The following is a 16,992-nucleotide window of genomic DNA, read 5'->3' as shown; positions in this document are numbered from 1 at the left end:
GGACAGTGTTGACATGTCATGGGGTTGTTAACCATTGTCATAGGGCAATATGTGTACTGACTGTTTAATGAGAAACTATTTGTTCTGTAAGCCTTCATCTAAGGTACAAAAAAAAAAAAGAATTATCTGTGTGAGATGAAACTGACAACAGCAACTCAAAAGGTTTGATGGGAAGTCTAGGGGGCAGTGAGTTGAAGATAATGGTGATGGAATAATTTGGAAAAGGATTGTGAGAACAGCAGCACAACTTGAAGAATGTAATCGATGTCACTGAATTGTACGTGTAGAATCTTTTGAAATGGTGTAACTTTGGCTATGTATATTTTCACCAAAAAAAAAAAAGGTCCTCTAAAGGTCGAGAAAGGAGAGTGTTGACATGTCGTGGGGTTGTTAACCAATGGCATAAAACAATATGTGTACTGACTGTTTAACGAGAAACTATTTGTTCTGTAAACCTTCATCTAAAGTACAATAAAAAAATTTTTAAATAAAAAAAAGAGCCATGTTATGTTAATATTTATACATCCACTTAGATCCACAATCAACGCCCACCTAAGCAGCAGTCAAGAAATCAAATGATGTATTGCCTTGGGCAAATCTGCCGCAAAAGACCTCTTTAAAAAGCAAAGATGTCACTTTGAAGATTAAGGTGCACCTGACCCAAGCCATGGTATTTTCAATTGCCTCATATACATGCAAAAGCTGTATGATGAATAAGGAAGATTAAAAAAGAATTCATGCATTTGAATTATGGTGTTGGTGAAGAATATTGAATACTACCATGGACTGCCAGAACAAATCTGTCTTGGAAGAAGTATATCCAGAATGCTCATTAGAAGCAAGGATGGTGAGACTCTGTCTCACTTATTTTGGACATGTTATCAGGAGGGTCTAATTCCTGGAGAAGGACATCATACTTGGTAAAATAGAGGGTAGGAAAAAGGAGGGAGACCATCAACAAGATGGATTGACACAGTGGCTGCAACAATGGGCTCAAGCATAACAATCATTGTGAGGATGGCGCTGGACCGGGCAGTGTTTCATTCTGTTGTACATAGGGTCACTATGAGTCAGAACTGACTCAACGTTACCTAAAAACAATAACAACATACATCCACTAGATTCTCCTTGCTGCACATTGCTGTTCAGAAGCCACTGCTCTGCTCACCCTCTTGCAGAAACATTTCTGCTTTCAAGGTCATGTTATCTGGATCTACTTCCTTGTGCCTTGACCAACTCCCTTACATTCAATGAGAACTTATAGTCCTCCTCTCAACCCTGAGCCCTGCTCCCATGCTGGGCAACCTCAACATCCTTGAGGATGTCTCATGCAATTTATAGCCACAAAGATCCTCTATTTTTTCAACCCCAATTTACTTCAGTAACCATGTTCAAAGACCATACCCTAGACCTTTATTTCTCTGGGAAATTTTCCACTTGAAATATACCAAACCCCAAGTTCCCTAGCTGAAACAACATCTATTCTTCCATTAAACTCACTGTTTAACTTTGCCAGACTACCACCAAAAGTTCCTTCATTCTTTCTTTTTCACCCAGGTCATCATACCCTTCCAGCTCCACATGTATCTCTATCAAATCTAAACTCCATAAAGAATCATTTCAATCTCTTTCTTGCCAGCACTTCCAACCCAGTTTATTAGCTCTCCATGGCACTGACACTAACATCATTCACCCTCTCATGAATATGAGCACCACCTTCTCTCCTCCTATATCCAGCCTGCTGAGCCTCATGAGAGAAAGAGAAAAGACACAACTGCCCAGAGAGGTCTCATGACATGGTCTCCAACTACAAGATCACCCCCAAGTGGCTCTCAGCAATCCTATAAATCTATAGGATTTATATATAATCTATAAATTCCATAAATCCCTAGCCTACTCTTGCTTTCATTCTCACAGAAGCTTTTCTGAACATTTACCACTCTTTTTGAAACCCTATCTTGTTCTTATCCTATTTCAGGAGACAAACTTTTTTCTCCTGACTCATGGCTAAAAGTAAGGCTCTCAGGCAAGCCTATTCTTACCATTTGCAGAGCCCAAGGCAAGAGTACAAATGGAGGCCTTCAGCTACAGCCTACTTTTTCCCCCTTTTCCGCCACTCAGGCTCCTTCACACACCATGAGGAGCTTCCCTAACAAACATATGGACATCCCAACCTGTATGTCCAAAATCCATCGAAATCCCCCAAACAGAGGCGTCTTGGTCACCCCTCAGACCTAGGTATGGTGGAGCATGTATTTCTTATGGCAGAAGTACAGACACAAGAGGGAAAGCCCAACGGCAGAGGCACATTTCAAGCCTCTGCTCACATCACATTTACCAGCATCCCATTGGCCAAAGCAAGTCACATGTTCAAGCACAACATCACTGGGATAGGGTAGTATACAATCTTCCCATGAAGGTAAGAGAGGGGGAGAGTGATTATTTGCTGAACAATAATCTAATCTACCACATGAAGTCAACAGTAGTCTCATGTCAAATTCTTCCTAGGACTAGAAACAGCAAAGCAAGCCCTTTAATAACAAACCACAATCAGACTACATTCAACAGTTAGGAGCTGAAAGTGGATTTTTTTCTCTAGTTTGGCCCCTGAATATTTTGTAAACAACATCTAATGCATCTTCACATTTCTATGTTTTATAAACATTTCAACAAATTAGATGTCAAAGAATCCTAACGGCGGAAGTTTCCTGATAAGAGGAATCTCATAAAGAAATTACGGTATATTTAGAAACCAGAATGACATTTCCATCCTTTGTTTACCACTTGAACTTTAGCAACTATATGGCAATGCATTAAAAGTCTTCTTAGTCATTTTCTTGGTGAGTTTCCAGTCTCCTGAAAAATTATAGACCCAACAATAGTTCAAGGACTTCATAATTCACCAAAATTGTCTAAACTTCTGGAAAAGGTCTTTTTTTTTTTTTTTGAAATGCCCAGAACTTACAGCCTATGAAGCTAAAGCTGACCTGCTTTCAGCTTGAGGTCTTTCTCAATCTGTGGAATTTATGAATAAATCCATTTTTGCTATGGTATCTGTTTATGGTAAAGAGATAAAAAGCGACTCTCATTTTTTTTTTGATGCCAGCAACAACAGCAGTACTAGCAGCAACAGCTATTCCAATTACAGTCCTGACCAGTGGCTATAAAAGTACCACTTTATACATGAGCCACATGAAAGTGCCCCAGCATGGTGGCATGATTCATGGAGTTGTTTTTCTCTTTGTAGATGTATGTCCTTACATTTTGGGGAGGTATTTATATTTTGTTGTTGTTGTTTTTTCCCCTGATGCTGGTTAGATTTCTGGTCAGTGATATTTTATCATAGATAGGAAAAAAAACAATACTTAATTAGGTTTTTAAAAGGTTTGACTTAGCTTTAACCATGGTGATTTTATCACAGCATGGGCAGAGAGAGGAGAGAAGCCAACACAAAGTCGTGAAAAGGAAGTCTCAGCAGGCAAAATGGCAAAGTTTTTTAGTGAGAATAATTAGGTTGGACAGGATACACACAAAGCACACTCTAGCAAGCAATCGATAATGTAAAACTTGGTATTTAGAGGGCGTCTCTTATTCTAAGAATTTCAAGGAACTTTCTAGGCACAAAGTACTTGCTCTAATAACGTTCAATGTGGGTCAAGAAGCAAATACTGCTGGGTCAGACTTACAAAGGAAGAAACGAAAAAGCTGGGTTATCTGGTCAAATAGAAACATGATCAGCCAGGGTCTGTAAAACTAAACCTAGGCATCTATACAACAAATTAATTGATGCTAATCTGATAAAATCAGGTGGCCACAGAATGCTAGGGTACGGCAAGCACAGAGCAGCACTGAGAGCACATCAAGTGGTAATTGGGTTTAACCCCCCGTGACTATGGTTTTGACTTACATAAGAACCTATGCTAACATGGTATTTTCCCAAGAGTGTTGGTTTGATATTTGTGGATATTGAAAGCCAACTAACTAACTCGTTGCCGTCTAGTCGATTCCGACTCATAGTGACCCTATAGTACAGAGTAGAACTGCCCCCAGGGTTGCCAGGGAGTGGCTTATGGATTCTAATTGCTGACCTTCTGGTTAGCAGCGGAACTCTCAAGATGATAAAACAGACTTCTTATTTTTAGAAGTGCTATTTCCCATTCTGGTCTTATTATTGTAACTTTAAAATAGATTTTAATATTCAAATTAGTAAATACCCACTCATCATTCTTCTTTTTCAAAATCAGTTAAACCTTGTTTCATCATTAATTGTGGTAAATATATAAATTACTTTAGAAAGAATTCCTTTGCCTTGTTTAAAAACAAATGACTCCTTAAACTTTTGGAAAATAAAGTATAAATTCTACCACTCTTGCTAATGACATAGATTTGATCAACTGATTCCACAAAAGGGTGTGTTTTAAAGACTATTATTTTATGTATTCATTAAATTTCTTCAGATATTTTTCTTCCCAAGAGCAATTATTATTTACAAAAACTTCCCACTTACACTATTAATACCATGTACTTGAAAACAGAGGTCGAATGGAAAAAACAAAAAAAAAAAAGCAATACAAAATCATCAGCAGATACAATTTCTAGGATTCTAGAGTAAAATTCCTGTAGCTTTTGAAACTCAACGACTTACCCTGTCACTATCTATGAAATACTGCGCATAAAATCAAACCAAGGGAAAAGTTAGGAATACCACTGGAAATGCTCCAAGAATGTGTTGTTTTTTTAACCCTGGGGGTGGGAAAAAGGGTTGTAGCTGTTGCTGGGATCTTGTATGCTAGAAAACACATGCACACTAAATTTTGAAAAAGAAATTACAATGCTGTGTAGTGTCCACTGCAGTGGATTAGCAAAATACAGACAGATGGCAATGAATTATTCTAACACCCAGCTCTAACACTTTACAGCTATGTTGCCATTGCACACTTCTCTACTGTACTAATTCAGACTTCAACTTGACATTGATCACAAGAATCTATGCATATATTCAACACCATCTGCTTTGTAAGTGGAATTCAAGAGAAAGGAGTTAGCCAACATGGGATGTCAGTAGTAAAAGCTGATTCTGAGGTAACACTCTTCTAACGGGAAAAGCAAAGAGCTTGGGTGGCCCACTTGCTGATTCAGTCATATTTGCCAAAATCAAAATGACATATCTCTCATTCAAAATATTTTCCTGAAAACACAGTGATACAATGCACAAACCCTCATGTGGGGTAACCCTGACATGATGTATATATCTTTAGCATACATTTTCAACTTAAATTGAAACCCAATACAGGTTGTATAAACAGATTTTCATTTGGTCTTTTTCTGTCAGTAAAACTGTAAACCAATGGAGAACAAGATTTTCAATGTACTCAGTGTGGAAAGAAGAATTTAATGTTCTGTATATAAATCAAAACACCAAACCATTGTCATCTAGTTGATTCCAACTCATAGTGACCCCATGTATTACAGAGTAAAACTGCTCCATAGGGTTTTCTTGGCTGTAATCTTTATAGAAGCAGATTGCCAGGCCTTTCTTTTGTGGTGCTGCCGGGTAGGTTTGAATCATCAACCTTTAGGTTAGTGGTTGAGTGTAAACTATTTGTGCCACCCATGGACCTTCTTCTGTATATACATAGCTTAAAAATATACTGGAAAATCAAACACCATGCTTCCAAACAAACATCAAAAGTACAAAGCTTTCCAGAAAGCTCTGCTAACCAATTTCTTCACCCTAGCCATCAAGCCTAGACGCTTTATTTCTCTCTTGGTCAAGATGTATGGAGGAGGTTATAATCATGTTGCAATTACACAACAATCATACCTTTCAGGCTGCCCATCTCTGGGAGAAGAAAAGAAAACACTGGATTATGATGATTCAGAATCGTTTAATGCACTGTTTTGACAGACTTCAAGTCCTTAAAGTAAAAGAACACCTCTTAATAATAAAACAGAAACAGAGACTAAAATACAGCTAAGCAACAAGAGTATAATGGAAGCTATCTGAAGATATTTTGACATTTTCCCCTAAACAATACTCTTTTTGTAAACTAGAGCAAATATATACATGAGGTGAGGAGAAAAAACAACAAAAAATATTTTCAAGAACAAATGAAATGGTTTTAAAATCATACCAAACAGTCTATTTCCAACATTAGCACAATGACCTAAATATAACTAAAAACAAAACAAAACACAAAATAAACAGCAGCATAAAGATGTTTACCCTCATTGTAATGGCTATAAGTGTTCAATAAACTCAAAATGGCCTCTACAAAGAAGAGAAATAGACATAAATAATGTTTCATTGCCTTTATAGCCTTTAATTTACTGGTAAAATAATAGATATTGAAGGTACTTAGTGCAATTAACCAAGTCCAGGAAAAGAAACCCTAAGAATAGCTATACCTAGAGTTATGTAGCCCCACATCCCAAATGTTCCAGAACATTCCAAAATTAAAATTCCCTATCATCAAATGAGGTAACAGATAATGGGTTCCAATTTTTACTTGGAATATGTAGCATGCTGTGAAATTTAAAGAGACACTGGTTTAAATATGTGTGGTGCTATGCTAATGAAAATACAAAGTGAAAAATAAAATATTAAAAATTTCAATTAAATTTTTAGGTGTATTCTATAGCATTTTTGTTGTTCTTGTTAGCTGCTATCAAGTCAGCACCCAACTCATGGAGACTCCATAGGATTTTCACTGGCTGATTTTCAGAAGTAGATCGCCAGGCCTTTATTCCTAGTCCATTTTCGTCTAGAAGCTCCACTGAAACCCATTCAGCATCAAAGCAACACGCAACACAAACCTCCACTGACAGATGGGTGGTGGCTGAGGTTGACGTGCATTGGCTGGAAATCAAACCTGGATCTCCCACATGCAAGGTGAGAATTCTACCACTGATCCACCATTACCCTCTCTAGAGTATTAATCAGCTTTTTAAAAGAAGCTTGCCCAAAGAAATGCAATCATAGTAATAAAAATCTACTTTAGTTCCTTTTTATCACATTAAGCTAGGTTCAAGAGAAATAGAGAGTGTCCCAATTTCTGTTAAATTTCTATTAACAATATTAATAAGTTTATAAGCTTTTTGGTAAAATTTGATAAAATATGGATTGGTTTTAAGAAAGTTTATATTCACTATCCACATGCATAATTCACAAAGGTTATGCAAAAAACTAAAGGAAATTTGCAGTTAAGTTTTGTGTGAGAACCTGGAAAGAGAACAAACTAAAGCCCAATATATCTTCCCTCTATAAAGGGTTTTGAAAAGTTGTGGTAAAAACCAAGAAGTAAAATAGGTTTCAGAGCCAGGGTGAGAAACACAAGAAAGATGAAGGGGTTTGCAAGGAATCACAAAAAGCATGAAGAAAGAAACTAAACTGTAAACATCTGTACACCTTGTAGAATATCGCAGAAAGTGGAAATTCTAATGGTCTTTTGATACTTGATGAGCAGAAGTGGAAATGCTACCTCAAGGATAAAAATGTACAAGGAACAAGGTCATTTCATAGTTGTGTTTGGTTTTGTTTGTTTCGCTTTTGTGTTTGGGGTGAGTTTTATATGTGGTGTATTTTAAAGCTAAATATAAGTTTGTGCTATGAAAAGGTCAACGAGCTTAATTACCCTTTACTATAGGTGGAAATAACAAAGCATGGAAACAAGGAGAGAAGATGCAGAGTTCTATTCAAAATTCTTGGTAAGCCTCCCTGCTTTTTCAGCAGAGGGCACTCTACAATGAAAAGTGGCTGGAAGCCAAGGGATGCTATCTTTCCAGTGTAGAATCCAAGATTACAGTTACAATGTCAATTTGAAGCAAGGAACATTCCTTCCCACCTCAAGTCGTCTTATCTACGTGATTTGATAATGGTCATGCTCCCATGGTCAGATGGAGGTGAATACACACTTATTCATGGTTAGTAAGTTGCTCACTCTCCACTCCACTGTTACTCAAGCTACCAAAGCTGCCTCCTTGATCTGGTATGAGCATGTATGTGTAGCAAAGCAATCAATCCCATGAAAGCTGAGAAATCACTATAAATTGCTAAAAATATAAATGCTCTGGCATGAAATCCCTTTATTAAAAAAATTGATAGTTTCAGAGGGAAAACACTATGAAATTAAACCTTTCTTTCTGCTCTAAAACAATGCTGAAAATGGGATGCCCACTCCTACTTTCCCAGCCTCTTTACATGATCATGGTTATCACGTTCCAGGAGCCTCAGTTGCCTAAACACTTGGGACCAAGGGTACATGTTGCCAAGTAACTGGGAATCACAGGAATAGAGAATGCTGTAAAAAGCAAAAAGGAAGCATAGCTTAGTACTTAATAGCATACACTTTGCAGTCCAGGGCCCAGACTCTGCCACATATTTAGTTAGTGTGTGACCTTGGGCAAGTTACTTAACTTCTCAATGCCCTGTGTGATGGTTAAGGTTGTGTGTCAACTTGGCTGGGCCATAATTCTCAGTGGTTTGGCAGTTATTTAATGATGTAGTTTGGCAGTTATGTAATGATATAGTCATCCTCCATGATGTGATCTGATATGATCAGCCAATCAGTTGTAAGGGGAGTTTCCCTGGTGGTGTGGCCTGCATCAAATATATATATGAATGTTCTGACAAAGCTTCCTTGCTTGCTCTGGATCCTGCATCTGGCTTGTCATCATCTGACCTCCGGTTCTTGGGACTTGAGCCAGCTAGCTGTCTGCTGTATATCCTGCTGATCTTGGGTTCATCAGCCCCTGCAGCTACGTGAATCAGAAGAAGCCTCCAGCCTGACACCTGACTCATGGACTTGGGACATGACCGTTATCAAATCACTCTACAACTGCATGAGCCATTTCCTTAATATAAATCTCTCTCTCTCTCTCTCTCTCTCTCTCTCTATACACGCTTCACTGGTTTTGTTTCTCTAGAGAACCCAGCCTAAAACACCCTGGTTCCCTATCTTTAAACCAGTACTTGCAAATACGAGAAATTAAATGAGATTAATATATGTCAAGTGATCATCTTTCGGCATAGTAAGCACTCTGGACATTTTAGTTACTTTCATTATTAGTAATAATATTTATTTGTCAGTGCCATCTGCCTCTCAGCATTTCATTACTTTCTACTTTCAGAATGTATTCTCTTGCTCTAATAGTTTTAGAACCATAAAAGACACTTATATAAATAACAATAAAGGATCTAAAATAAGAATAGAAGGTCCTACCTCCTCTATCCCTCTATCTACTTTATTGCGATAATATTGCCAAAAACTTAGTGCTTATCCTAGAAATTCTCTCTATATATTCATGTATATGGATAGTATATGGATCACTGCACAAACAGTTTGTGACTGGCAGCTAACCTAAAAGTTAGCAGTTTGAACCCACCCAGTGGCACTGTGGAAGGAAGGCCTGGTGATAGGCTTCCATAAAGATTACAGCCAAGAAAACCCTCTGGGGCAGTTCTACTCTGTAACATATGGGGTTGCCATGAGTTGGAACTGACTCAACAGCAACAGGTATGTATATTATATATGTATGCACGTATACATACATATATATCTTTACAGAAATGGAACTGTAATATACATCCTTTCTGTAACCTATTTTCACTCAAAAGTTATCTTGGTCATCTTCATGTCAGGACATACAGTGCTATCTTGTTCTTTTTAACAAATGTATAGTATTCCATGGATGGACCAGAATTTATTTAACCAGTTCCCCACTGATGAATATTTAGGTTGTTTCTATGTTACTATTACAAATAATACTGCCAAGAACATTCTTTCACACAAATCTTTGCATACGTGTGCAAATATATCCATAGAACAAATTCCTAGCAATGGAATTGCTAGGTCAAAAGTCATATACTTTAAAAAAAATTTTTTTAATATATATTGCCAAATTGGTCTATAAACGGGTTGTTTCAATTTACAGACCCAACCACTCATGGGAATAACTACACATCCACTTTGCTAGTACTCTTTATTATTATACTGTTACTGGGGGGGATGCAAGCTCTGTCCCAAATTAAAATGCAAAGTCATACAAGAGCAAGCACTCTATCTTTTCCTTTCTTATCTATCCTTTTTCAATAGACATATACAGTGCTTGAAAGACTGCGTAACCCATAGGAGCACCCCAGAATTTGTTGATTTAGTCAGTGGTGAGTGGGAACACTGATAAAATGAGAGAAGTGAGAGGGTTCTATAGGATTTCTAGGAAAACTCTATTCTTGATAAATAAACTTTTTTACTCTTTTCTCACATCTTATATCCATCCATAGGAGTGTCATTTGCCAACAGTTTCAGAAAAGTGTTGTCAGAAAAGATAGGGTTTATAAGTAAACCTCTTTTGAAAACTCAGAGTTCTAGCATGCATTTTTTATATCACTGTAGTGCATAAAGTCTTCAGGCGGTGGCACCTCAGTGGCTTCAGAAGTCTTACCAAGACTAAATTACTCCCCCAAATTTTTGGATGGGGAAATTACTATCAATTAATGCAATTAGGATCAATCTGAAAGCTAGCATGAGGTAGCATTTGAATAGTTCAAACCCCAGTAATTCAGATTTGGCAAAAAGTTAAATGGAGCACCAAAAATAGGCCAGAGAATTGTCTGTGGGTATTAGAGAACATTTCAGCAATGTTGGGTATAGTACAGTACCGTTGTACTAATTACATAAGGTTTCAGGAGCTACGGTATTTGGTGACAAGTTGCAGCACTTAAAATGCCAGCTATTAATTTTGTTGTCTATTATTTATTTTAAATATTAGTCATAGAGTGCAACTGGACTTCAGGCTATTAGAAATCCTCTAGATAGTATAATTTCTGTGAAGGAAAATGTACCTATCAGTTTATCATTTAATGACATTTGTCATTTCCAAATGACAGTAAGGGGTGAGCTGTTTTGATTCTTATAAGGGCACTTATTTGTGGTCTCCCATTTCCCCCAGGTTGAAAATTCTGCAAGGCATTCTTCTCTGAAGCATTTTCATATACAACCAATCGCATTTAATATACTTTACTACCAAGGAACAGAAATGAACATTTTTAAGCAGCTAATATGTATGTGCCTAACCCAGTCCCAGGCTCTGAATGTACATTATTTCATTTAACCCTTACCATAGCCTTGCCAAATATGTACTATCATGTATATATTTTTTATATATATGGAAGCATGCACAGAGAATTTGAGCCACTTGCTTAAGGATTCAAAGCTAGTTATCTGCTTCTGAAGCTGATGCCCTTCCTACTGTATTGCTACTTTTTCTGCAGCTATCAAAACTTCAAGGAAATGTTTTCAGATAAGAGTTCAAGCAAAGAAGAGACAGCATTTTAATCTCCAGGAATTTTTAGCATTGAAATGAGCCAGCCCTCCCAATCAAGAAGGAACGATAAGGAAGGATGGATGCAAATGGTCTCTTTACAAGCAGGCGGAGGGACACTGAGCATCGTTAGTCAATTCTGGATGTATTATACTAACAGAAGAATACAGGCATTTGAAAAATGATATTTGACTTGGACTACGTTTTTTAATCCCATTTAAATTAGAAGAGTTCATTTGCTAGACATTAGCTTCAATAATCTTTTGTTAAAGAGGAATTTATTCCATGATGGACAGGCCTGAATCAGAGGCATCGAAGGCTGTCTACTACATTTCCCATTCCAGCCTCTTGATTTCTCCTTAAATCACTTCATATGCTCAGGATGACATCAAGGGCTGGTGAAAGCAAACTCCCCATATCGCAAGACTAATCTGACTTTAGAAACATAGCCCTGTTCCATAGAAAAGTCAGGCTAGGATATAAGCAAAGTAGTAACTAGATAAAGAAGGAGCAAAATGCAAATCAATAGAAGGAAACAGTAGGATTGCTTTGCAGCTCAGATGAGATCATGAACAAGAACATAGTTACTAGGTAATGAAACTCAATATATGTTTCATTATAAAAATAAAAAATAATTCATTATAAAAAATATTATAGGTAAAGACAATGAATTCCATAGGCAAAATTTTACACAAAGCCACAAGGGAGATGATTAAGAGTTTGACTACACAACTTCAAAAACTGGTAGCGAATTGAAGATTTCATTGTCTGGCGTACTGTGCTCAGCTCTCTGACCCATGCTTCTTAGGGACACAAACTCGATTTACCTTCCTCAGGCAATGGAAAGATCTTATCCATAGATAAGATGACAGTCCTATATATAAGTTGCATAGTTTTTCTAAGTTGCTATACCAGCTTTTAAAATTTAAATTTTAAAAAATCTGTGTACAGCAATAAAGAATTCAAAAACAGAGAGAATGTTAAGTATAGAGGGAAACCTCAAGGCCAATCTGAGTAAAGTTACCGATATTTTTTTCATTCATTCCTAATTTAGTCCCTAACAAATAAAATGCTCTTATCTACTCAGGTGCTATTGTACAACAGAATGAAGTACTGCCCGGTCCTACACCACCCTCACAATCGTTGCTATGTTTGAGCCCATTATTGCAGACACTATGTCGATCTATCTCATTGAGGGTATTCCTCTTTTTCACTGACCCTCTACTTTACCAAGAATGATGTCCTTCTCCCGGGACTGGCCCTTCCTGATAGCATGTCCAAAGAACATTAGATAAAGTCTCACCATGCTCCCTTCAAAGGAGCATTCTGGCTGTACAAGACAGATTTGTTTGTTCTTCTGGTAGTCCACGGTATATTCAATATTCTTCACCAACACCATAATTCAAAGGCATCAATTCTTTTTCAGTCTTCCTTATTCTTTGTCCAGCTTTCCCATGCATATGAGGCAATTGAAAATATCATGGCTTGGGTCAGGTGCACCTTAGTCCTCAAAGTGACACCTTTGCTTTTTAACACTTTAAAGAGGTCTTTTGCAGCAGATTTGCCTGATGCAATACGTCATTTGATTTCCTGACTGCTGCCTCCATGGGTGTTGACTGTGGATCCAAGTAAAATGAAATCCTTGACAACCTTTTATCTGTTTATCATGATGTTGCTTATTGGTCCAGTTGTGAGGATTTTTGTTTTCTTTCTGTTGAGGTGCAATCAGTACTGAAGGCTGTAGTTTTTGATCTTCATCAGTAAGTGCTTCAAGTCATCTTCACTTTCAGCAAGCAAGGCTGTGTCATCTGCATATCACGGGATGTTAACGAGTATTCCTCCAATCCTGATGCCCCATTCTTCTTCATACAGTCTAGCTTCTTGGATTATTTGCTCAGCATACACATTGAATAAGTATGTGAAAGGATACAACCCTGACACACAACTTTCCTAATTTTAAACCACACAATATCCCCTTGTTCCATTTGAACGTTTCCCTCTTGGTCTACGTACAGGTTCCTCATGAGAACAATTAAATGTTCCAGAATTACCATTCTTTGCAATATTATTCATAATTTTTTAAGATCCACACAGTCAAATGCCTTTGCATAGTCAATAAAACAGAAGTAAACATCTCTCTGGTATTCTCTGCTTTTAGGCAAGATCCATCTGACAGCAGTAGTGAATACCCTCGCTCCATGTCCTCTTCTAAATCCGGCTTGAATTTCTGGCAGTTCCCTGTCGATGCACTGCTGCAACCACTTTTGAATGATCTTCAGCAAAATTTTACTTGCATGTGATATTAATGATATTGTTCAATAATTTCCACTTTCTGTTGGATCACCTTTCTTTGGAATGGGCACAAATATGGATCTCTTCTAGTCGGCTGGCCAGGTAGCTGTCTTCCAAGTTTCTTGGCATAGACGAGTGAGCACCTCCAGTGCTGCATCCATTTGCTGAAACATCTCAACTGGTATTCCATCAATTCCTGGAGCCTTGTTTTTCGTCAACACCTTCAGTGCAGCCTGGACTTCTTCCTTCAGTACCATCGGTTCCTGATCATACGCTACCTCCTGAAATGGTTGAATGTCGACCAATTCTTTTTGGTACAGTGACTCTGTGTATTCCTTCCATCTTCTTTTGATGCTTCCTGCATCGTTCAATGTCTTTCCCATAGAATCCTTCAGTATTGCAACTCAAGGCTTGAATTTTTTCTTCAGTTCTTTCAGCTTGAGAAATGTGGATTGTGTTCTTCCCTTTTGGTAGTCTAACTCCAGGTCTGTGCACATTTCACTATAATACTTTACTTTGTCTTCTTCAGCCACTCTATGCTGTCTTCTGTTCAGCTCTTTTACATGATCATTTCTTCCATTTGCTTTAGCTACTTACTCTATGTTCAAGAGCAAGTTTCAGAGTCTCTTCTGACATCCACTTTGGTCTTTTCTTTCTTTCCTGTCTTTTTAATGTCCTCTTGCTTTCTTCATTTATGATGTCCATGATATCATTCCATAACTCATCTGCTCTTTGGTTATTAGTGTTCAATGCATCAAATCTATTGTTGAGATAGTCTCTGAATTCAGGTGGGATATACTCAAGGTCGTACTTTAGTTATTGTGGACTTGTTCTAATTTTCTTCAGCTGCAATTTGAACTTGCATGTGAGCAATTAATGGTCTGTTCCACATTTAGCCCCTGGCCTTGTTCTGACTGATGATATTGAGCTTCTCTAGCATCTCTTTCCACAGATGCAGTCAATTTGATTCCTGTGTATTCCATCTGGTAAGGTCCATGTGTATAGTCACCGTTTATGTTGTTGAAAAAAGGTATTTGCAATGAAGAAGTCATTGGTCTTGCAAAATTCTATCATGCGCTCTCTGGTGTCATTTCTATCACCAAGGCCATATTTTCCAACTACTGATCCTTCTTCTTTGTTTCCAACTTTGGCATTGCAATCACTAGTAATTATCAATGCATTTGCATGTTTGATCAATTTTAGACTGCAGAAGTTGGTAAAAATCTTCAATGTCTTCATCTTTGGCCTTAGTGTTTGGTGCTTAAATTTGAATAATAGTCATATTAACTTGTCTTCTTTGTAGGCATATGGATATTATCCTATCACTGACAGTGTTGTACTTCCGGACAGATCTTGAATGTTCATTTTGACAATGAATGTGATGCCATTCCTCTTCAATTTGTCATTCCCAGCACAGTAGACCCTATGATTGTCCAATTCAAAATGGCCAATACCAGTCCCTATCCGCTTACTAATGCCTAGGATATCGCTCTTTATGCATTCCATTTCATTTTTGATGACTTAATTTTCCCAAATTCACACTTCATACATAATTTTATTTTTGTTGTTGTTGTTGAGAATATACACAGCAGAACATACACCAACATTTCTACATGTACAGTGACATTGATTAAATTCTTCAAGGTGTGCAACCATTCTCGCTCTCCTTTTCTGAGTTATCCCTCCCCAATTAACATAAATTCACTGCCCCCTAAGTTTCCTATCTTTTGAGCTGCTGTTGTCAGTTTGATTCCATATAGATAGATCTTAAAAGAGCACAATGCTCAAGGCAGATATTCTTCACTAGGTAATCTAAACTATTGTTTGGTTTTAAGAAGACTTCAGGATATATTTTTGGTTTAAGGTTTAAAGATTACCTCAGGGCAATAGTTTAAGGGGTTTAGGCAGCCTCCATGGCTCCAGAAAATCTGAATTCCATGAGAATTTGAAATTATGCTCTGCATTTTCCCCCTTTTGATCACAATTCTTCTATGGAATCTTTGATCAAAATGTTCAGTAATGGTAGGCAGGCACCATCCAGTTCTTCTGGTCTCACAGCAAAGGAGGCAATAATTCAATTTGCCACACATTGCATTTCCTCCTTCTATGCCTGACTCTCCTTCCTCTGTTGCTCCAGGTAACTAGAGACCAATTGTTGTGCCTTAGATGGTTGCCTGCACGCTTTTAAGACCCCAGGCACTACTCAACGAAGTAGGAGGTAGAACAGAAGCACTAAACATGTTATTAGGTCAGTTAACTGGGATGTCCCATGAAACCATGACCCTAAACCTCCAAACCAAGGAACCAAATCACATGAGGGCTTGGTTGTACATAAGCAGCCTCAGCAGCTACTCTTTTGTGTGTGTGTGTGTGAGTGATTGTTGTAAATACATCTATCACACAACTTTTGCCAATTCAACTTTTTACAGGTGTACAATTTATTGACAGCAATTACATTAATCAGCTGTGCAACCCTACCCTTAATCAATACAATTTTTCCATCACTGCACACCGAAACTCAGTACTCCATAAATAACCCCCTCTTTCCTCTTCCCTCCCACCCCTGGTAACCACTAATTAACTTCGGTCTCTATACATTTGCCTGTGGTTGTCTTTTTATATAAGTGAGGTCATATAATATTTGTACATTTGTGATTGATTTATTTCACTCAGCATAATCTAAAGCATTCTTATTGTTTTAACAGTTTCTATACTTTCTAAAAGGAGTCCTGGTGGCGAACGGCTAAGCGCTCAGCTGTTAACCGAGAGGTTGATGGTTCAAACCCACCAGTGGCTCTGCAGGAAAAAAGACCTAGCGATCTGCTCCCATAAAGATTATAGCCTAGGAAACTCTATGGGGCAGTTCTACTCTGTCATATAAGGTTGCTATCAGTTGGAACCAACTTGACAGCACACAACAACAACACACTTTCTAATTTACATCACTTTGGTCCCTAAAAGTATTATATGAAATGGTTATAAAGTTTTCATATTTTTATATCCCTTTCTTCTCTTCACTGGACATGAATCTTCACTTATCCCTATTCTAAATGACTTGTTGCCTGTTTTCCAACATCTGCTTAAGAGAACGATATTGTAAGTTTCAATTAATTGTATCTTAAATCTGAATATTCAATTTCCTTATCCTGGACCCTTTTACATAATGAACCTAAATGATTCTATTAAACATGAGGCACTCAGCTTCTTCTTAATTATCTCAAGAACTCTGGAAGAGAATTGGAACCACTTTGTTCCAGCTGACCTTAGACTAAGGGAGAAAGTCATCCTCCAGCTGTTTGATACTTTGTAGAAGCAGCTATAAAGGGAAACAAAACAATCAAGAATTTCACAGTTATTTGGCAAAGAAAAACATGGATG

The sequence above is a fragment of the Trichechus manatus genome, unplaced genomic scaffold, assembly GCF_000243295.1.
Source record: "Trichechus manatus latirostris isolate Lorelei unplaced genomic scaffold, TriManLat1.0 scaffold00100, whole genome shotgun sequence".
Classification (NCBI taxonomy): Eukaryota; Metazoa; Chordata; class Mammalia; order Sirenia; family Trichechidae; genus Trichechus; species Trichechus manatus.
Note: the sequence above shows the minus strand (reverse complement) of the source record.